The sequence below is a fragment of the Leptonychotes weddellii genome, chromosome 1, assembly GCF_054177405.1.
Source record: "Leptonychotes weddellii isolate Sample4059 chromosome 1, ASM5417740v2, whole genome shotgun sequence".
Taxonomy (NCBI): Eukaryota; Metazoa; Chordata; class Mammalia; order Carnivora; family Phocidae; genus Leptonychotes; species Leptonychotes weddellii.
Genome location: NC_138369.1, coordinates 45,893,030 through 45,915,207, shown reverse-complemented (window position 1 = coordinate 45,915,207; position 22,178 = coordinate 45,893,030). Strand labels below are relative to the sequence as shown.

The 22,178-nt window shown below is 37.2% G+C and overlaps 1 protein-coding gene across 6 annotated transcripts in view; it reads right to left on the bottom strand.

Annotated features, from left to right (window-relative positions):
• PPARG (peroxisome proliferator activated receptor gamma) overlaps positions 1 to 22,178 on the bottom strand; it is a 123,305-nt gene that overhangs the window by 84,257 nt on the left and 16,870 nt on the right. For 4 of the 6 annotated variants that reach the window (XM_081822553.1, XM_081822559.1, XM_081822542.1 and 1 more), the window contains exon 2: positions 21,031 to 21,102. The gene's annotated coding sequence lies outside the window, so the exon portion shown is untranslated. Of the gene's footprint in view, positions 1 to 21,026; positions 21,103 to 22,178 lie in introns of all 6 variants that reach the window. The other 2 variants (XM_081822568.1, XM_081822548.1) reach the window with 1 other exon arrangement.

Sequence of the window (22,178 nt, the reverse complement as noted above, 5' to 3'; positions counted from 1 at the left end):
GCACCCCCCAAAGCATAAAATTAACCAAAGCATCAAAAGTAGCAAAGATCCGATGCAATTCAGTAAATTCTTAACACCTGGGGAGTCTTAATCATAAGACTTAGCTATTGAAATTATTGTATTTCATCCCATACACATAACCTAAGGCAATACAGGCTTTGATGGTACCAGTCCTGATATATTCTTTGGAGAGTATACAGAACACTAATAGAGACTAAAAAGCATTTCAACATTCCTAACAAACCCTTTATATCAGTCTGAAACTACAAGTGAATGGATTTAGTACCTTGAAAGAAAATTAACAATAATTTCTAGTATTCTCAGTTTTGGGATGGGTCCATTAATTGGATGGACCTTGTGATCCATCAGATTAGGCTAGTCTGATAACAATTCATACTATTCATGTCCATAAACATAAATGAGACTAAGACTTGGGAATAGGCACAATAAAGGAGAGAATTAGAAATAAACTTAGAGCAGATAAGTTAAACTGCAAAGAGCTATACAGTAGGGTAATAGAGATAAAAATTGGTCAAGTGAACAGGTGAAGTAAATGTTGAGACACAAAGTATCTATTGGAAGAGTTCAAGATAGGGCTATTTATACCACAAAATATAAAATGATCAGTAACACTATAATCTAAAGTTTTAAAGTGTACAAGCATTTTTACATATATTATTTATTTAGCCTCAAGAGGTAAGAATTATTTCCATTTTATTGAAAACTGAGGCTCAGGGAAGCTAAGTGATGGCCCAGATCATCTGACCATAAAGTAAACCCTGAACCTAAAAATTTAACACAAATTAACAAACATTTGCTGAATGAATCCAGTCAAAAAAACTTTGCTATTTACAAGACAGTGTGGGAAATACAGAAAAGGGTAAGCCTGCCCTTAAGGAATCTATATCTTAGTAAAACAAACTGCAAAGAGGTGAAAAGTTAGGTAATAATGATTCATAATTTGAGTAAGATTCTAGCCAATGATAGAACAGATGTCACAAGGTAGCACCTGGTTAATTGACAAATAATTGAAAAATAACTAAGTTTCACAGGGACTCCTGAAAAGCATGTCAAAATGGGATGGTTCACAGAAAAGGCTCCATGGAAGAAATGGGATTTCAGCAAGGGCTTATATGGTGAGCAAGGTATATACTAGAAGAGAGTGACCTCCTTAGAGACAAAGACCATGTATCTATGTCACTTTCATATCTGTGTCACAGAACCTCAATAACTTACTGCATGACTAAAGATCATTGTCTGGCTGACGAACTGATTAACAACTGGATGAATAAACACATGGATGGGAAGTATGGAGCATTCTAGACCGCGGGAAGGGCCAAAGTATGCCTGGGAGATAGTGAATGCAAAAAAAATTATTGTGCTTATCCAAGGTTAGAGGTGTTAGGAAGAATAGAATAGTAGCTAGAATGTAGGTCTCCTGACTTCCAGTGAGGAACAGAGGTGTGAATGGAAAGAATACCGGTTTTAAAATTAGACAAACTTAAGCTAGAATCCCAGCGCCACCCCATACCCGGGCTGTAACTTTGGGTAAGCTACTGAACCACTTCAAGACTCAGAAATCATGTATGTAAAGCACTTAGGAGTGCTTGGCACAGAGTTAAGTGTGTTAGTTTCCTTCTCCCCAGACCCCATCTTAAAGGGTATTTTACTTTATTAAAAGATTCACTTTGGTACTGCAAGCATTGGAAATATCCCCTAGATAGCTGCCTCATGACTTAATTTACTCAAACCTAATTTAGATGTAACTTTTCAGATGGCTCTTTACTGCACACATATATGTATCTGTCACGTCAGTAAAATAATTTGAAATCGCTGCATTATATATGAGGTCAGTGATCAAAGAGGACACATTTTGATGAAATTAACAGTGCTGAGGAATATACTGATATACCTGGTTTTACTGAGTTAGAATTACAGAAAAACCCAGATATTTAAAAACAATTGCAATATAACTTTCATTAACTATTAAATACCCTTAATGTACTGAAAGTTGTTTTTACACCTTTAGAAAAAATGGACAAATGCTAAGGGAAAGAAAAGAAAAGGCAGTTAAAAAGTGATTTTTTTTAAAGATTTTATTTATTTGACAGAGAGAGACACAGCAAGAGAGGGAACACGAGCAAGGGGAGTGGGAGAGGGAGAAGCAGGCTTCCCGTGGAACAGGGAGCCTGATGCGGGGCTCGATCCCAGGACCCTGAGATCATGACCTGAGCTGAAGGCAGATGCTTAACGGCTGAGCCACCCAGGCACCCCAAAGTGATTTGTTTTTATAAGTAGCTTCCAGAGCATTTCCTGAGATAATCTTCAATATCTTCTGTATCTTCAGAAAAATGCCATTTGGTATTCAAAATGAAACTAAGATATTAAAAATTCTCAAATCATCAATTCAGTTATCTAAATTGGAATTTAAATTTTATTTCACCCCACAATATCTACCAAGACGGAAAAATGGCTTGTGTTTAAGGAAGATTTTGTATGATCAGAAATGAAAAGTGTTTTTTAGTTGGCTGAATTAACCAGAAATTCAATTCACCAAGAATAATGTATACATTGTACATCCCAGTTTATCCACATTTCACATGACTAGATTCTGGAAAAAGGATTGGAAAAATGTTCAATTTGACAATCAGTAGCATAAAACTATCTGTCTCTGTATGTAAGGTAGGCAGACATTTTATGGAACCAATCATTTGACTTTTCCATCAGAGAACAGACCCCCAGCTCCTGGCCTTTCTTCCACTGCTCTGTCTTCTTCCTGGCTCCTGAGAAACCAATTACCCTCCCACTCGGGTTGCTCCTTCCTCAAGGGTCTGTCTTAGGCTCTTTCACTCTTCTGATTCCATATGCTCTTCCCTAAGCAATCCCATTACAGAACGTTTCAAACATCATGGATAAATTGAAACCAAATCAGTATTATGTCCTCGCTGTCTCTTCCATGCCGCAGCTCTGTATAGGGACATCTGTTTGAGCTGTCCACTGAAATAGCTCATAGGCAACTCAACTGCAAATGGTCCAAAACTGCATTCATCATCTATTCCCCCAAACTTGTCTCCTTCAGTGAGCCCTATCTTTAGTAAACAGCTCCAACAATCTCCCAACTGATCATGCCGCCCAAAAAGGGAGTCAAAACTGACTGCTACCATACCCACATTTAATCAATCACTACGCCCTTTTGATTCTACCTGTTAAATACATTTAGCCACTTCTCTCAGTCCTCTCTTTCAACCCTAACTCCTCTTTCAACCCTATTTTTCCTGTAGCTTCCTAGTGGTCTCCTTACATCTTCTTCGGCCCTTAATCTCCTCTCCAATCAATTATGCATCTGCGGCTAGAGCGGCCTTTTAAAGATGCAACTCAGATTACATCACTTCCTTACTGAAACTGTATTGACTTCTAATTGTCTTAAATCTATACTGGAGGGGCGCCTGGGTGGCTCAGTCGTTTGGGCGTCTGCCATCGGCTCAGGTCATGATCCCAGGGTCCTGGAATCAGGCCCTGCTCAGCGGGGAGCCTGCTTCTCCCTCTCCCTTTGCTTCTCCCCCTGCTTGTGCTTGCTCTCTCTGTCAAATAAATAAATAAAATCTTAAAAAAAAAAATAAGAAATTAAAAGTAGAAAAAAAAAATCTATACTGGAATAATCTGGTCCCTGTTTATCTCGGAAGCCTCTTTTCACTCCTTTTCCCACCTCAGAGCCCCCACACAAGTTATTTCCTCTGTAACCTTGCTCTTCTCAGAGCTCCCTTCAGCTAACTTCTGTTCTCTCTCTGACTGTCAGCATAACAATCTCTTGCCCAAACCCTCAGACTGGGTTAAACCACCCTGCTATCATTCGATACAACTCCTATTACCCTTCTTCTCCTTCACACACTTGCCATTTTAGTTATTCCTTGTTCATCTGCTTTCCCACTACGTTTTAAACTCAGTGATGCCAGGATCCCTGCGGTATCCCCACAGTGGCAAAAAGAACACTGAAGAAAGCTTTAGAAGACCTGGGTTTTAGTGCCGGTTAGTTTAACTTGCTGTGCAATTCTGGCGAGTCACTTCACTTCTCTAGGCCTTCTTTGTAAAAGGAAAGGCGTTGGTTTTGATCAGAGTTTCTTAAGCTTCACTAATGTATGGGTCCCTTTTAAAGGAAGAGAAAAATCTTAGACACCTGCCAAGGTTGTGTCCTGAGATTCCCCAGAGGCCCTATAACTCCCAGGTGAGAAAAGTGATACAAGAAACCTTTAAAATGTCCTTGAATTGTGAAATTTGGGCTTTATAATGACCTTTTAGATTATTAATATAAAAATGTCATATTTTTAAAGTCTAAAACTCTCAGATCCCAAGAATATATTTGTGGATCCCCAAGAATCTGCAGATCCCAGTCTGAGACAGAGATGGTCTCCTCCAGGTTTAAAATTTCATCATTCTAAGAAAATGAAAATGGATGTTTATTTTCTAGAGTACTTCATAATGAATCATACCCTACACATGGGCTTCTCCCCCTCACATGGGCTCATTAAACTCAGATTTGGGAAAGAATACAAGGAATTTCACAACATCAAGGCATCCAGAAAAAAAATCTATCATTTGAAGAGAGATTCTTAGGTACTGATTTGATAACAGGATGAAAAGCATTTGACCTTAAGTCAATGTATGTAGCAACAAATGACTGATAGAAAGCATCTCCCTAGGGGCGCCTGGATGGCTCAGTCGTTAAGCGTCTGCCTTCAGCTCATGTCATGATCCCAGGGTCCTGGGATCGAGCCCCGCATCGGGCTCCCTGCTCCACGGGAAGCCTGCTTCTCCCTCTCCCACTTCCCCTGCTTGCGCTCCTGCTCTCGCTGTGTCTCTCTCTGTGTCAAATGAATAAATAAAATCTTTAAAAAAAGAAAGCATCTCCCTGGGCTCAAATTATACTATCTTTTTGATTATATAGAGAACTATGTGAGAACATGAATTAAAAAGTGAGAGAAGAACAATAAAAAGGCAAAAGGCAATCGCTCAATTTAAAAAAACATTTGACATACAGATGTCCAAAAAGCACATAAACAGATACTCAGCAGAATCAGTCATTGAGGAAATGCAAATCAAAATCACAATGAGATAACAGTCTACACCTACAAGATGGTTCTAATCAAAAATATGGAAAACAGCAAGAGTTCAGGAGGATGTGAAAACTGGGACCCTCACACATTGAGCTATGGAAAACAGTTAGGCAGTTCCTCAAAAAGTTAAACACAGAATACAAGCCAGCATTTGCGTTCCTAGGTATCTACCTAAAAGAACTGAAAACGGGGACTCAAACAGATACTTGAACACTTGAAGGTTCATTGCAGCATTATTCATACAAGTCAAAAGGTGGGATCAAACAAGTGTTCAACAACAAATGAATGGATAAGCAAAATGTGGTATATATGTACAAAGGAATATTATTCCACCAAAAAAGAAATAGGAGTTCTGATACATGCTACAACATGGATGAACTCTGAGAACACTGTGCTAAGTGAAATGATACACCAAAGGACAAATATTGTATGATCCCACTTAAATGAAATAACTGAATAGGCAGATTCATAGAGACAAAAAATAGGACAGAAATAACCCTGGGCTAGGGATGGGTGGGTGATGGGGAGTTATAGTTTAATGGGTGCAGTTTATCCTTGGGATGATGAGACATTTTGAATATAGACAGGGCAGATGTTTGCACAATGTTGTGAATGCAATTAATGTCACTGAACTGTATACTTAAAATGGCTGAAATGGGGCCAAGAGACACATGACAAGATGCTCAACATCGTAATCATCAGGGAAATGCAAATCAAAATCACAATGAGATCACCTTACACATGTCAGAATGGCTAAAATAAAAAACCTAAGAAATAACAAGTAGTGTTGAGGATGCGGAGAAAAAGGAACCCTTGTGCATTGTCGGTGGGAATGTAAACCAGTACAGCCACTGTGGAAAACGGCATGGAGGTTACTAAAAAACTTAAAAAAAAAAAACCCGTATGACCCAATAATCCCACTACGGAGTATTTACCCAAAGAGAATGGAAACATGAGTTGCAAAAGATACATGCACCTCTATGTTTACTGCAGCACTATTTATGACAGCCAAGATATGGGAGCAACTAAATGAATGGATAAAGAAGATGTGCGATACATGCATGCACAAGCACACACAACGGAATGCTACAAGGCCATAAAAAAGGATGAGATCTTGCTATTTGTGACATGGATGGACCTAGTACACTTGATCTTCGCCAAAAGGCCGGGAAGCGATGCATGGACCTAGTACTATGTTAAATGAAATAAGTCAGACAAAGACGAATACCATATGATTTCACTCATGTGAAATCTAAGAAACAAAACAAAATAATAAACCAACAAAAACAGAATGAGACCTATGAACACAGAGAACAGAGGGAAGGGGGGAGGGGCAAAATGGGTGAAGAAGAGTGGGAGATACAAGCTTCCAGTCATAGAAATAAAAGGTATAGCATTGGGAATACGGTCAGTGACATCATAATAGCATTGTATGGTGACAGACGGCAGCTACACTTGTGGTGAGCACAGCGTAACATATAGAGATGTTGAATTGCTATGTTATACCCCTGAAACTAAGGGAACACTATGTCAACTATTTTCAAATAAAAAATTTAAAAAAAAAAGGAAAAGAAAATGGTTAAAATAGCAAATTTTATATTAAATATATTTTACCACAATAAAAGACAGTGAGAGAAGAGCTTGTTATTTACTGGTTGTGCAACTAAAAGGTTAATGATCTAAAAAAGATACAAAATACACAATACATTGTTTTAACAGAAAAATTTGTTCTACAATCAAGGATCTCAAGAATTAGCAGTACTGGGGCACCTGGGTGGCTCAGCTGGTTAAGCGGCTACCTTCAGCCCAGGTCATGATCTCAGGATCCTGAGATGGAGCCTTGCATCGGGCTCCCTGCTAAGAAAGGGAACCTACTTCTCCCTCTGCCCCTCTCCCCAGCTTGTGCCCGCTCACGTGCACTCCTTCTCAAATAAATAAATAAAATCTTAAAAAAAAAGAATTAGCAGTAGTAAGTGTATGACTCATCACCTACTCATATTTTGGAATTATGGAGGTCCCCATAACTGGTTTATACCTATCAAGCCATACAAATTCTAATTCTATGGTTCAAGTTAATTACTAATCATCCTTAGTGATGGATGTTAGAGGCCTCAAGGGTAAATGAAGAACAGCTGAACTGCAAATCTAAATATACTGATCTCTTATTATCTTTTGTATCCCCTTCTAGTACAGGTGGTAAGTGATTAAATGACTATGAGAATCTAGGAGAGAAAAGTTAAATCACAATCGCTGTGCACAGTAGGTTCTGAGAGCAGAACCTAATGCTATTTCTTCCAATTTTTACCTTATGGAACACATGCTTTGCAAGGGAAAACAGAACTCCTGTGTCATTCAGATACTAAAGAATTAATTTTATTTGTTCAATTTGTTTGCTTTGTTTCACAACTTGACAAGTGATCCTAATAGAAGTGCTCTTCTTGGTTGAAATCCCCTGGTATTTTAGCACCTCTGCGCCTCTTTTTGACATGACTGTTTCCCAAATGTATCAGCTATACTATGGAACAAACTGATCACCCTTGCTACCTCTTCAGATTCTGAGTCGAAGGCCTTTCTCAACAATGCCAAAAAGGCCTTCTTCAGGCCAGCTGTCATCCCATGTTCTCTGCTATGGTCTTCATGCTCTTTTGATTTGGACACTTCACTCTCTTCAAAAAATCTTGCCAAGAAAGTCAAAAGAGACAACATCCTTCATTTTACTCAGGCTGCTTGGAATTAAACCGCTGAGTGAGAAAGGTAACATCTATTCATAATAAATACTCTGTTTTTCAGGCTTCCCTTTTCTGGACTTCTTACAGAATGCCCAGAGGCCAGGCTCTCAAATTATCTAAATATAAACAAAATGCGTGTTTCCTGACTGAGACCTCATCTGCCAAGATTCCACTCAGACTGCTGATTTATAGGTGGCTCTAACTCTCTAAGTACAGAAGACTTTAACAGACATGGTGACACTGCCCATGGCTGGGGAAACAGAACAGCTAAAATAAAACCCACAGCACTCCAAAGAGGAAGAAGCAAATCGGGGTAAAACACCCAGTTTCCTTCTTTTTTTTTTTTAGCACTCAATACTTTTCACTCTACCTCTTGTATTCTAAATTACAAGATAACCTTTTCGACATAACTTATATGTGTCATAGTAAACTGGATACTCTTAAAATAATACTGTGTATCTTGATGGGACGCCTGGGTGGCTCAGTTGGTTAAGCAACTGCCTTCGGCTCAGGTCATGATCCTGGAGTCCCGGGGTCGAGTCCCGCATCGGGCTCCCTGCTCGGCAGGGAGTCTGCTTCTCCCTCTGACCCTCCTCCCTCTCATGCTCTCTCTCTCTCATTCTCTCTCTCAAATAAATAAAAAAATAAAAATATTTTTAAAAAAAATACTGTGTATCTTGAAAAAAATAAATACTTAAAATTGAACAAACTTTTTTTTAAAGATTTTCTTTATTTAAAGATATTATTTTTTTAAAGAGTGAGACAGAGAGCACAAGCAGGGTGGAGGGGCAGAAGGAGAGGAAGAAGCAGGCCCCTCGCTGAGCAGGGAGCCCGATGCGGGGCTCGATCCCAGGACCCCAGGATCACCACCTGAGCTGAAGGCAGACACCTAACCAACTGAGCCACGCAGGTGGCCCTGAACAAACATTTAAGGAAGAAATTTTAAAAATCAATTATCCTTTTCCTTCAAGTTCATATTTTCACAGGATGGCTGATTCTATAAGCTATGCCTCTATCTTGACTCAAAACCCAGGATAACTAACTGTACAACTTCAGCTGAGCATTCAATTTTTAGATACTTGGTTGCCTTGCCCAACATTTCAGTTTCTATCCAAGAATCAAAAAGTCATTTATATAGGGGCACCTGGGTGGCTCAGTCGTTAAGTGTCTGCCCTCGGCTCAGGTCATGATCCCAGGGTCCTGGGATTGAGCCCAACATCGGGCTCCCTGCTCCACGGGGAGTCTGCTCTCCCTCTCACACTCCCTCTGTGCTCTCTCTCTCAAATAAATAAATAAAATCTTTTTTTTAAAAAAAGTCATTTGTTGAAGTCTGCATTTTTATGTAACCCATGTAAACAAATACTGTAAATCTCCAACTCAGGGTAAGGAAGGACCAATGACAATCTGCCAACTTGAAGCTTGGTAATGAAAGGGATAGAAAGACATCTTCAGATCACCAGATCACTGAAGGTGAAGATGACTAAGTGAAATGTCAACTCTGGCTCTAATTCTTCATCAGAAAGATGAGAAGAATAAGTGACTCCCAAAATAGCAGTAAGTAAAATTGATAATATTCTAGAAAGTAGTATAAAGTATATAAAAAACATGCATTTGGGAAAATATTCCTGCACTCGATTTTCTCACTTAAGAACACTAGCCAGAGATGTCTCTGTTGATTTTGTTACAGCTGTAACTTTTCCACCATACCAGGCATTAAAGTTACAAATTGGCTTGCTATTCTAGTGGTCTGGAAAAAATATATGCTGTTTCACCAAACTGCTGTAAATTTAAATCCATTTCCTCTAGTTCTTGGCTTCTTTTGGGAGAATACTTCTAACTAAAAGTGTAATAAACTATATTGTCATACTTCAGGGTTTTTACAACTCCATCCACAGTGAGGAGGTAGTAAGAACTCATAAGGAAGTAACGTATTATAGTGACATTTTATAACCTTCAGCAAGCCTGAGGACAACTGAAATCACGTGTTTAAGATGGGAAGCGTTACTAAATTTGGGATGACTTCTTGTGGCTTTTTTTTTCTTACACCAGCATCACTAAATTTTTCAGAAATAGATTTCTGGTTTTTTTCTAAATCACTTTTCCTTCATAACATGAAACACAATTCCTTTTTTCAGAAAAGAAATGTTCTTGGTAAAATTTAAGTTAACAAAAGATGGGAAACTAGGATACTAATTAATTTTTAAGTTACTACAAAAGATAATTTTGAAAAATCCTGAGATTTCCATGAACTGTCAGTCAGTGCCCCAAGTATAGTTCCTTTTTAACAAGAAATCAACCTAGTAACCAAATGAAAAACAATTAAAATGAGACAAAAACAAAGCAGGTACATGACTGTCTTAACATAATATGTTTCTGAATTTTCATGGGGGAGACTGATAAGAACAATCAAAGCAGAGAAAAAACATGGAAAGAGTACTATACAAAGCCTCTACTGGTGACCTTTTATTTTGTAATTCAACTTTCATTCATTTAATAAGTATTGATTGAGTTGTTACTGTGTAGCAGGCCTTATGCTCTATGCTAAGACACATCAGAGAACAGGATATGGTCCTTGTCTTCAAGAGTTTAAAGTTAGCAACACACTCAGACATTTTAATAATTTTTAATAAGGGGGGAAGGATACATTCAGAAATTTTGACTTGTGGACCTAAAATTCTAAAAATTTTCTTTGTTTTATTTTAGTTATTCCTGCAAATTCCTTTGATACATAAAGTTACATGATTGCCCTATCTGTGAATAGATCAAGGCTGTTCCTTTCTACATGTATAGAAAATTAGGTATTGGAAGGGTCTTTAAAGATCAATTGGTCTAACTTAATCTAATTTGTCTAACATATGAGCCTAGAGGAGGGAAAGAGACTTGATTAAGGTCACTTGGCTGCTATGCCTTTATTTTAATGAGCTTTTCTTCCAAGTAAGATATAACTTCAGAAATACTATAGTTAGTGCTTTGATAAACCTACGCTTCTCTGACACCTTTCTTCTTTACCTACTGGGAGAGTGGTCACATTTAAGCTCATTCTCCTTTCTTCCAAACTTAGTGGAAGCAATCTTTTCTCACAGGGTCTGTTTCTCTTTAATGGCTATCCTGAGACCTCACCCCTGTACTATTTCCTCCTTCTACACTGATGTGCTCTCTTCTCGACTTTACTTGACTCAGCTGCTCCAGGAGAACTGTCCTACTTGCTGCCAAAATTCTCAGTGGTCTAAAATCACTCCCTTCATTCACACACCACCTGTTACCCTCACAGCTCGTGGAAATACCCCTTTCTGCAGCTGGACTTAAACCCTAATCTTAAATGACAGTCTCTTCCTTCTAACTGTTAATGGCATTATTCTTTTCTTCATTCTTCTTGACCTTTCATTGTCATTTCACATTTTATTTCAGTAAAAAAAAATACGTGAGCTTGGGAGTCAGAAAGATCTCCATTTCAATCCAGATTCCACCTTGTACTGACAGTGTACTCTCAGGCAAGTTACTGAACCATGCTAAACTTGATTCGCCTGTAAAATAGAGATAATCCTAATTCCTACTTTATAGGGTAATTGTGAGGACTAAATAAGATTATACATGTAAAGTTATTACCACAATGCCAGGTACATAAGAGATACTAAGTGTTGTTTTCCTTTCCTTTTCATGAAACTCTCTTCGTTTGGCATCGATGATACCAGTCTGTCCTCTCTCTCATCTTCTTTCAAACTTGACCTGTGTGTCAGTTCTGCAGACCCCAGCTTCCCTCTATGCCATGACACCCAAATCAACAGGCTAGTTCCACTGTCTGAAACAAGGCTCATCCCCTATCTTCACGTCTCTCTGGGATATTTCTTAGATATCCCACCTTCACTTCAAATTCAACAAGTCTAAAAGCAAGTGCATCTTTCTTCCCTCAGAGGAGTCCCTCTTCTCTATTTCTTTTAATATCTCATCTCTCTGTATATCAGTCAAAAGTTCATCTTTGACCCTTTTGTCTTTCCATCTTTGTCATTTCTTATTTAGTCACCAAATCTTACAAGTTATCAAAATATCTCTGTCACTTGTCCCTTCTACAGAGAGCTTCTGTCTTACCTCTTCCCTATTTCTAAATCTTCAAACTCCCAGTACCTCCTAGACAAAGTCCATGTTCCTCAGGCCAGCGTTTGTACCCTGACAACCCGAGCCTTTTTCCTCCGTATGTGCACTTCCCACTGATTCTCCAGTACACCATGCCCACTGATATCTTGACCTTCCTACCCCAGGATGCCCCTCATGTTTACAATTTCCAGCTTCTTCCTTCTCATGTATCCATATCCTTTCTTCCAGGTGCAAGCATCTTATGAAACAACTACTCGCTATTCCAGCTCTGCATGTATGTGTTCTTCCATAAATTTTGACTACAAGTTTTTCCTCAATCACACATTGCCCAGCTCCGTTATATATTTCTTTCATGTAGTATGTATAGGTACTATCTTTGAAACAAGACTGTGAGCAAGGACTATCTCATCTCTGTTTTGCCTAGAAGAGTGCTGCATATATAAAGTAGTTCAATAAATAACTTGTTTAATAAATAATACATATAGGGGCAGCTGGGTGGCTCAGTCGGTTAAGAGTCTGCCTTTGGCTCAGGTTATGATCTCAGGGTCCTGGGACTGAGTCCCACATAGGGCTCCCTGCTCAACAGGGAGTCTGCTTCTCCCTCTGCCTGTCACTCTCCCCTGCTTGTGCTCTCTCTCTTTCTTCCTGACAAATAAATAAATAAAATCTTTCAAAATAAATAAATAATACATATAAACAGGTTTCCAAAAAAATCTCATGATAAATAAATTTCCTAGCCCTTTACCTGACTTGGAAGCCCTGCATCAGATGCAACAGAACACTGAATGTCCATCACTAGTCTGTGAACTGAATTATACAGGTAAAAAGTAGCTGATGAGGTACTTATGCAATTTTATGGATTCATTTACAATATGTGCAAAAAGAAAAAGCCTGTGTAAATGTTAAATCCACAAAATCATAAATACATATATGTGTCATGGAAATTCTTTTAAAATAATTCAATTTTGTACATGCTTTGCATCTCTAGTTGGTAAATTTAAAAATAATATTTAGGCAAGACTGCTAATAACACTATGTCTAATTAGTAGAAATAAAAGTATATCTGAATCATTTAATTTCAATTACATCATCATTTCCTTAATTGTGTAATATTTGCTAAGAATTGTGTTAAGCACTAGGGATAGCCAGAAGATGGTCTCTGCTCTCAAGAAGCTCAATCCTAAAACTGACTGTAAAATCAGTTATAGTATGATACGATAATTGGTATGTTCCAGTCATGAACCAAATGCTGTGAGGGGAACACTGCACAGTCTGATGTGGCTGAGCCATAATATTTGTGGTAGCAAATGGAGGGAATAGGCTGAGGGGGTAGGCTGAGGCTGACCACAAAGTTTCTAATGCTCCCTGAAAGGAGGGTGAAATGTAAACAAACAGCATTTTAGAAAGATAACCGTCAACTTGGGAGGATGAAATGCAAACAGTAGACTGTTGAGTCAGACAGATAACTTGCAATTACTCAGGTGAGGAATTAGGAAAATCTGAACTAAATCAACATCAATGGAAATAAAGAGGTTGGAAAAACAAAATTATAGTAGCAGCAATCAGTAGATTCAGATATAGAAAGATTTTTTTCCCCCACCACATTTGGCACCAGGGAGCAGAAGTGTACAAAAAATGTATTCTTCTTAGATACTTACTTGCTGTTGCTATTACTTTTATTCCAAAGTCTGATGGATAAAAATAGTTAGTCCATACACTGAGAACACAACTTGGCAGCATTTTTTCTAACTTTCATGTTTCACTTAAGGTTGAAAGTCAAGTCACTCCAACACATTCCAGCCACCAAAGCATCCCAGGTCAGGTGTTCTTTAAAAGGATGTGAACTTAGAGGAAGTGGGTCTACTTTGTTAGACACAGAGGCACTGCATATTTAGAAGTGTGATTACTTCTAGTAAGCACTTTTTCTGGTCAAATGTGGTAGAGTACAGATCTGTTACGTGTCACCCTTTTCATATTGGTGCTTAAAATAAAATTTTAAAAACAAACTAATACGATGAAGGGGCTTAATGTTTTTCTTGAACAAAGGTAGTTTTAAAACATATTGAATCGTTGCAGAAATTCTTTAAACTCCTATCACACAGATAAGCATTTAAGCAAATTATTTTGTTATCTCTTATTATGTGACAATATATTATTGTGGGGTCTGAGACTGAAATAACTAAGTGCAGAAATATCTCAATAATTTCAACAAATAGCTCCTGCTACTGAATGGGTCCCAGCAGGGAGGACAACCAGGTATGTTCCTATAAATTCTTAAATTACTGAAAACACATAATCACCATTAAGGAAAGAAACAGCAGCAGGTCAAAAGGCAACAATTATGCTCATCCCTTAAAGACATATAATCCTGTAAGAATTTTCTAAGCCCCTTGTATATCTGATCTTACTTGATCCTCACAATAAACACCTCCCACTTAATAGGTAAGGAAATTGAGGTCCCAAGTTTTTAAAGAAATTGCCAATTAACAGAAGAGGAAAGATTACAACCCAGGTATCCTGACTCCCAAAACAGTGATATTCTCTGGAATAAAGTATAATCGGATGTCAGTGTTGGTAAAAAGTTGAGTATTAAACATCTCTATAGCAGTAGGAAAATCATCTTCATTGTTTGTATGTAATGATTATAATACTTCCTGAATGATACACCTTATATTTCTAGTGAAAACAACAAGAAAATGTTTCGTGGTTTGGTAGTTATGCTAGATTTCTCTGGATACTCAAAAGAGATTGCTAAAAAAAAAATCAGTTCTTGTCAATTATATTTATACGTCAGTGGTCACTTCTGGACACAAAAGTGCTCTCAATTTTACGACGCTATCTGGAAGAAGTTCAACAACACATTGTTAATACTCTACTCCTACAAAATAATTTTAAAGCTCCATGGGAATTTAGATTTGCACAAGTTATTAGGATGTGACCTTTCCCTTAGATTTCTTATTTTAGGATTGACTTAACATTGTATTTCCCCAGTGGGAGCTGTTGTACTTCCTTCTCAGATAAGAAAAATAGCAATCACAAATTATAGTGAGTAAACTTAGGAAAACATATATTTCTGTGATGCAGATGAAACCAAATCATAAAAGGAGCCCGAACTACGTATTCCTTGAGTTTGAGAGGAAAGCCATGTGGCTTGCTAACAAAAGAAAACAAAAGTCATGCCATTATGGTATTTCCCTGAAATTTATACTTAATTGTTTTTCGTCCCAGCTACCAAGTCTTATGACTTTTAAAGATTATTAAAGATGTTTACGTCACTAAATTTCCTATGTCCTGTCTACTGAGGGTATAAAAGGTTAAAAATACCAAACTTTTAATATTTTAAAAGATTTCAGATCACAGGATCTGGATTGAAGGACAAGGAGTTCATCAGTATAAAGAAAAAAATTGAGTAACAGAGTTGCTTCACTATGTTTCATGGAATAATAGTGGCTTCCAATGATTGACCTCTTACATGATACTGTGGTAGAATTGGCATATTATTTGTAACATACGAGTCATTGAAAGTATCCAGATAATCAAGCGTGCTATAGCTAGGACTGGAGAGCTCCTTACTGGTATTTTTTTTAAAGGCAAAGAAAAGTGTGGAAGGGGAGATGATGAAGACATGTACATTTTTTTCCTAACTGGGTGCCAAAATCAATAATTTTATATGGTGTTAGTTGATGGAAATATTAAAATTAAGAAATTATGAAAAGATTAAAAGTATTTGCTAAGAATGAAAGTGCAGGATATAAATGAGAATTAAGTAACTGTCAAAAGTAATCTTTTGTATCCTCTCTTATCAGACATATTTGTACGGTTAGGTTTTACTTAAATTACTTGAGAACACGGCTTCATTTGATTTATTCCTCAAGAATCTCAAATAATCAAACCTACCATTCATTCTGAAGTTTAATTGTTAATTCAGAGTCTCTATATCACAGAAGTTTTTCTTTCAGGCTTAATTTTTAGGAATTTAACCCTCAACATATTACAGCTGTGACTAACATTTTTAAGTAAAGATAGTACCCACTATGGTTGACATACATTTTTTCACAAAATATTATATAGTTTGGACAAAGCTAGGTTTTAAAACATTGTTTTAAATGGAAATAGAATTTAGAAATCATTTAATACAATCCCTTAAGTGTCAATGGATAGCAATGTATCAAATACTACATAGACATATAAAAATATGTGTGCATGTTTATTAAGAACTGGAAGGCAACTTTAGAATAGTTTGAATAAGAATATTAAGATTATAGATAATTTTTTCTTTAAATGATCTGTACTGTTGTTATTACATTGCTTATTTGATATAAAAAATACAGTAAACTGTATTGCAGTTAAAACCTATAATCTCTACTTCATGTCATTAACTATAACACTTAACCCTCAAATGAAAGTTTAGAATGAAAAGCAAAGGCAAGGGGCTCCTGGCTGGCTCAGTCGGTTAAACATCTGCCTTCAGCTCAGGTCATGATCCCAGGGTCCTGGGATCGAGTCCTGCATCGGGCTCCCTGCTCAGCGGGGAGCCTGCTTCTCCCTCTCCCTCTGCCTGCCACTCTGCCTACTTGTGCTCTCTCTGTCAAATAAATGAATAAAATCTTTAAAAAAAAAAAAGAAAAGAAAAGACAATCACCCCTAATCCTTTTCCTGTTCATTGTAATACATTTTAATCATGTAATTTTGTATCTTAAAATTTTCTCTATATCGTTATTCTAAAACGACCACTCCCCTCAAACATTCAAACCACAAATTTAGAATATTTGATTTAGATAAATCTTTTTTAAACAACTGATTTGTATCCACCTCTCCGGAAGTCCTACTTTGTTAACCCTGCATTTTCAAAAGCAGTCATTCCTTTCTAACTAGCAACACGTGGACTTGCAGGCCATAAGAGACCCGCAGCACAGTCTTTACATTTTATTTGAATTTGGCATAACCTCAGGAAATCATCTGCACCTCCTTGCAATTAAGTAGGTTTTTTCCTAGCCAAGAACAAAACAAAACAAAACAATACCAAAAACCCCATATTATTCTGATACCTAAACTTGAGGTTAAACTCCTCTCACTCTCCACCCTTATCCCACTATCACACACACAAAGCCACTGCTAAGTGATAATATATTTAAATGAACAGAAATCATTTAAACATATGCTTCGGAGGAAATACGTCTCTGTTCATATTGCTGGTAACGTATCTCCAGAGCAATCTGAAATGTCTTAAATACTAATAACAAAAGACTAATGTAGTTGCTCAAACCCTTTAACAAAGAAACTCCTCTTCCAGCAATGCAGTTGAACAAGATTATTTTTTAAAAAGTTAAATACAGGGGCGCCTGGGTGGCTCAGATGGCTAAGCATCTGCCTTTGGCTCGGGTCATGATCTCGGGGTCCTGGGATCGAGCCCTGCATTGGGCTCCTGGCTCAGCAGGGAGCCTGCTTCTCCCTCTCTCTCTGCCTCTCCCCCCTGCTCATGCTCTCTCTCTCTCTGTATCTCTGTGTCTCAGATGAATAAATAAAATCCTAAAAAAAAAGTGAAATATATTCCTATATGTAATGATATAAGAATAAATAACAATTGTATAATAATAAAAAACTGGAAACCACCTCAAAACTGGCTTAGTAAATTATGTGGTATCATTAAGATTTATTATTGTGTTGCCACTACAACAAATCTGGAAGCCAGGTAGAAACAAAGAAAGATTTATATGCTCTAACAGTAAAAGAAGCAAAAATGCTACATATACTATAACTATTAGTAAATACAAAATGTGAGCACATTAACAAGAACTATGCAGAACTAAGAAAAGGACAGCATGTGTGATTAAATGTGATCTTTTTATTTAAAAAATATTTTCAACTTTTCAGTCATAAAAATGTCTTAAAAGAATTTAATGTAAAGTGAAAAAAACCCGATAATCAAAATTCAAAAGCAAAAGTAACTTGTCCTTGTTCCTAATCTTATTTCTAAATGGACCACCTCCCTGCCTTTTAGGTTTTACAAGTAAACATTATCTCTGTTCCAATCCTGAAGCCTTGCATTCATACACAGCAGTATAGCTCGGCAGAGAGTTTATTTACAGAGGGCAGGACTGAACTTTGCATGTGAGCACATACAGAAAACGATAAAGATCATTATGTCCTATTAGTAATTTACAGAATTGTGATTTGCTCCACCCAGTATACCTATAATTGAATTCCTCAGCCATAAAATCACTGGGACCAAACAAGTTCAGATATCTTTTATCTAAGCCCTTTTTTTCTCCCTTACCATCAGTTAACATATTTCTTATGGGGCTTTTCTTCTTTTTATAGATTCATTGGTCTTAGTTATAAATTAACCCCACAAGCAACTCTCCCCATGACCCAGCTCTACTGTGTCCTATGTACCATGCTTCTTTTTACATGCACAATTGATGACAGAGGGGCCATTTAAACTGCCCGTTGGTAAATGATGCCCAGAGAATCGTCTCTAGATTAATAAAAAGATAAAAAATTCCTGGGCGCCTGGGTGGCTCAGTTGGTTAAGTGTCTGCCTTCGGCTCAGATCATGATCCTAGAGTCCCAGGACCAAGTCCCACATCGAGCTCCCTGCTCAGCGGGGAGCCTGCTTCTCCCTCTGCTTCCTGCTTCCCCTGCTTATGCTCTCTCTGTCTCTCATTCTCTCTCTCTCTCAAATAAACAAATAAAATCTTTAAAAAAAATAAAAATAAAAAATTCCTCAGGATAAAGGCCCTCGAGCAGAGAGTCTCCTCACAGCTGGGTACCCTGGCAAAGAAGTGGAATACTAACTGCTGGAAACTTCCATTATTTCTTTTTTGCTTTTCAGAAAAATTGTGGTAAAATATATACAACATAAAAATTTACCATGTTCACCATTTTTAAATGTACAGTTCAGTGGCACTGAGTACATTCACACACTGTTCAACCATCACCACCATCCACCATCTCCAGAACTTCTTCATCTTCCCAAACTAAAATTGTGTCCCCATGAAACATGCACTCCCCATCCGTCCCTCTTCCCAGCCCCTGGCAGCCACCATGCTGCCTGCGGTCTCTAGGAATTTAGCTGCTCTAGGTACAAACTTCTGTTTTTTCTTGTTTCACCTGAATTGTGTAAAATAGTGTAGTTTACGAAACTGGTTGAACACAGAGTTGTGTGCAAAAAATAAAAAACTTCAGAGAGGAATTCCTAATACTTAGCATTTCATTTCCATGCTCAAATGCTTGGATTCAGATCAAACACTCATGTTTAGATGCCAAAGCATATACCCGCCCCTTACTTTGTCTTTCAAGAGTTTGGTCTTTCAATATGAAATGGCTTTAGGTTTTTCTAAAGTTATACTGATTTTCTAAGCAAACTATAGCTGCTGTTCATTTTCTGTAAGAATTAAAGTTCCCTTAGTACTACTTGTATTCAATGAATTCCCAGACATTTTGCCTAAAAACAGTATGATCTTCCCTCAGCTTTACCATTCAACTATAAGACTCCTAATTCTTCTAATTCTAAGTTCAGATGTTGCCTTGGGTTATGAAGATTGATGGGCCAAGAGACTATTAATGAGATCTAAACATTCTCCCAGTTTGGGTTTGAAAATTCAAATCAGACCCTGATCATCACCAACTAAAAACTTTGCTAAGATATGGTTCCCGAGGAGGCAGAGCCTCGTGGAATTTTCCCACTCACAGGTCTTCTAGGGGACTGGAAGTAACTGGCTGAAGTAACAAATGGAGACCAAACTTGTGGAGGAAGGGACTGCAGTGTGTGTGGCTAGGATTAAGAAACACAGTTCAGGGGCGCCTGGGTGGCTCAATCGGTTAAGCGACTGCCTTCGGCTCAGGTCATGATCCTGGAGTCCCGGGATCGAGTCCCGCATCGGGCTCCCTGCTCGGCAGGGAGTCTGCTTCTCCCTCTGACCCTCCTCCCTCTCATGTTCTCTGTCTCTCATTCTCTCTCTCTCAAATAAATAAATAAAATCTTTAAAAAAAAAAAAAGAAACACAGTTCAAGGAGTATCCTTGATGAAAAGAATGCCCCTGCTTCTCTCTGTTCTAAGATGTGCAAACAAATAGAAACTTGCCCTATAAATCAATGAAAATCTAATGAGAATGATTATTTAGGGACTCCAGTGGGACTTTTAAAGAACTTTTTATTTCAAAATAATCTGAGGCTTAAATTTTGCAAAGATAGAAAGCTCCCATGTACCCTTCACTTAGCTTCTCCTGCTGTTGACATATTATAACCACAGTACAATGATCAAAACTAATAAATTAACATTGGCACAATACTATAAACTACTTTCTTTAGACTTCATCAGTTTTTCCACTAATGTCCTTTCTCAGTTCCTGGATCCAATCCAGAATCCCACATTGCATTTAGTTGCCATGTCTTCTTATTCTTCTCCATATCTGGGGTAGTTCCTCAGTCTTTTTTTTAACAGCTTTATTGAGGTATAATTGATATACAAAAACTGCACATATTTAACTGCACATTTATTGATTCAGTCATTTATCTATATCAGTGTAGAATCACGTATATATATTTTACTTGGGGAGCTATAATCCAATACTATAGTTATTTATTTTATTGCTCAAATTATTTCAGCTTTGGCCATTGGGAGCTGAAAAAAATGTGAGCAATAAAATAAATAACTGTAGTATCAGATTTTAACTCCCCGAATAAAAAATATATATATGAGTATTGGATATTGAAACTACTTTCTGCTTTGTGAGCAAGGATCATGGTTGCATGGCCTAGAGGGAACCAGGCAAGATATTTTTATTTTTATCTCAATTTAATTGTAAGTATTATAGGAACCTAAAATAATATACTTGTGCTTGAGACTTAATTCTAAGGATCTAAGTTATTTTTCAACTTCTAGGTCACTCTCCTATCTTTGTTTTGTCTTAGACAAATACATTACTGTGTTCTCCTTCAACTGATGGTAAATTACACTACAGAAAGTATTCTGATAGCCAAAATAAAAGCTCTCTAAGAAATTTTACAATAAAATATTATGAAGCATTTGCATGTTCTTTTAAAAAGATACTTTAAAATACCAACTTAGTAAAATAAATTCTGCATTTACCTACCGTGAAAGGGCGACTCTTGTTTGAGAAAATGGTCTTCTGTATGCTGTGGCTTAGAGTTGGCTTCTTTCAAATCTGAACAATTAAAAAAAAACCACAAAACATTTGATATACACATACTCAAAATTTTTAGACAACCTAGGCTGCCAAAATGTACAGGCACAAATAAATTTATTTTCTCCGTTGGATTTCACTCTGAATATTTGTTTTCCCTTATTTTTATATTCTCTAGAAGTAACCAACAGACTACCAACTGTAAATCACACAGAGCTGGAGAATCTTCTTAAAGAGACATGTATTAGGTTTACTTCACCTACTTGTCACTGATCATGAGTTAAGGTCTTTCATCTCATCCATCTTTTATGTCAACTTAACAATGCCACCTACATTATTGGACAGACTTAAGAAAAACTAGATCTTAAAAGAATTAATAATCTCAAAAGATAGGTGTTTGCTAAAAGCTACACATAGCAAATATGCTATTTATTAAAATACAGAATTTCATTCCAGATGGCACATGGCTATTAAGCTTACAGTAAAAGTATAGTCATGTATCACAACCATTTAGGCACAGTGGATGTAGCACATTCCATGTGCAGATTTTTAAAAGGAAGACCCAGAGAGCAAAATATTCATGTAAATGTGCCAAAGGTCTCAGGATTCATATCTTTGGCTCTTACGAAGGGCTCGGGGATCCTAGAATAGCTGTACATTCCATAAAGACAAAACAGCATCTAGTGCCAAAAGCCTTATCATTAGGGCCTTAATAGCCCGAACTTCCAGACCCAATGTTCTGCACAGTCTAACCTATATAAAATTCCATTTTTTTTCTTTTTAAATTCTACACCTTTGCAAACTTGGAACTCGCAAAAACTGTTCTATTACCTGATACATAACATCAAAGTAGTGGATTATGAGTATAAAACGTTTTCCCATTTTGTTATTTCTTTTTTTTTTTTCAATGAAATTTTTAATTTTAGAAGTTTCACATTTACATGTTGCAAAGATGGTACAAAGTTCCCATACACCCCATCCCCAGTTTCCCCTATTGTTAAGATCTTGCATTTAGTATAGAATCGTTGTCATAATAAATAAACCTATTTTGACACATTATTAGTTAATTACAGCCTATATTTTATCCAGATTTCCTT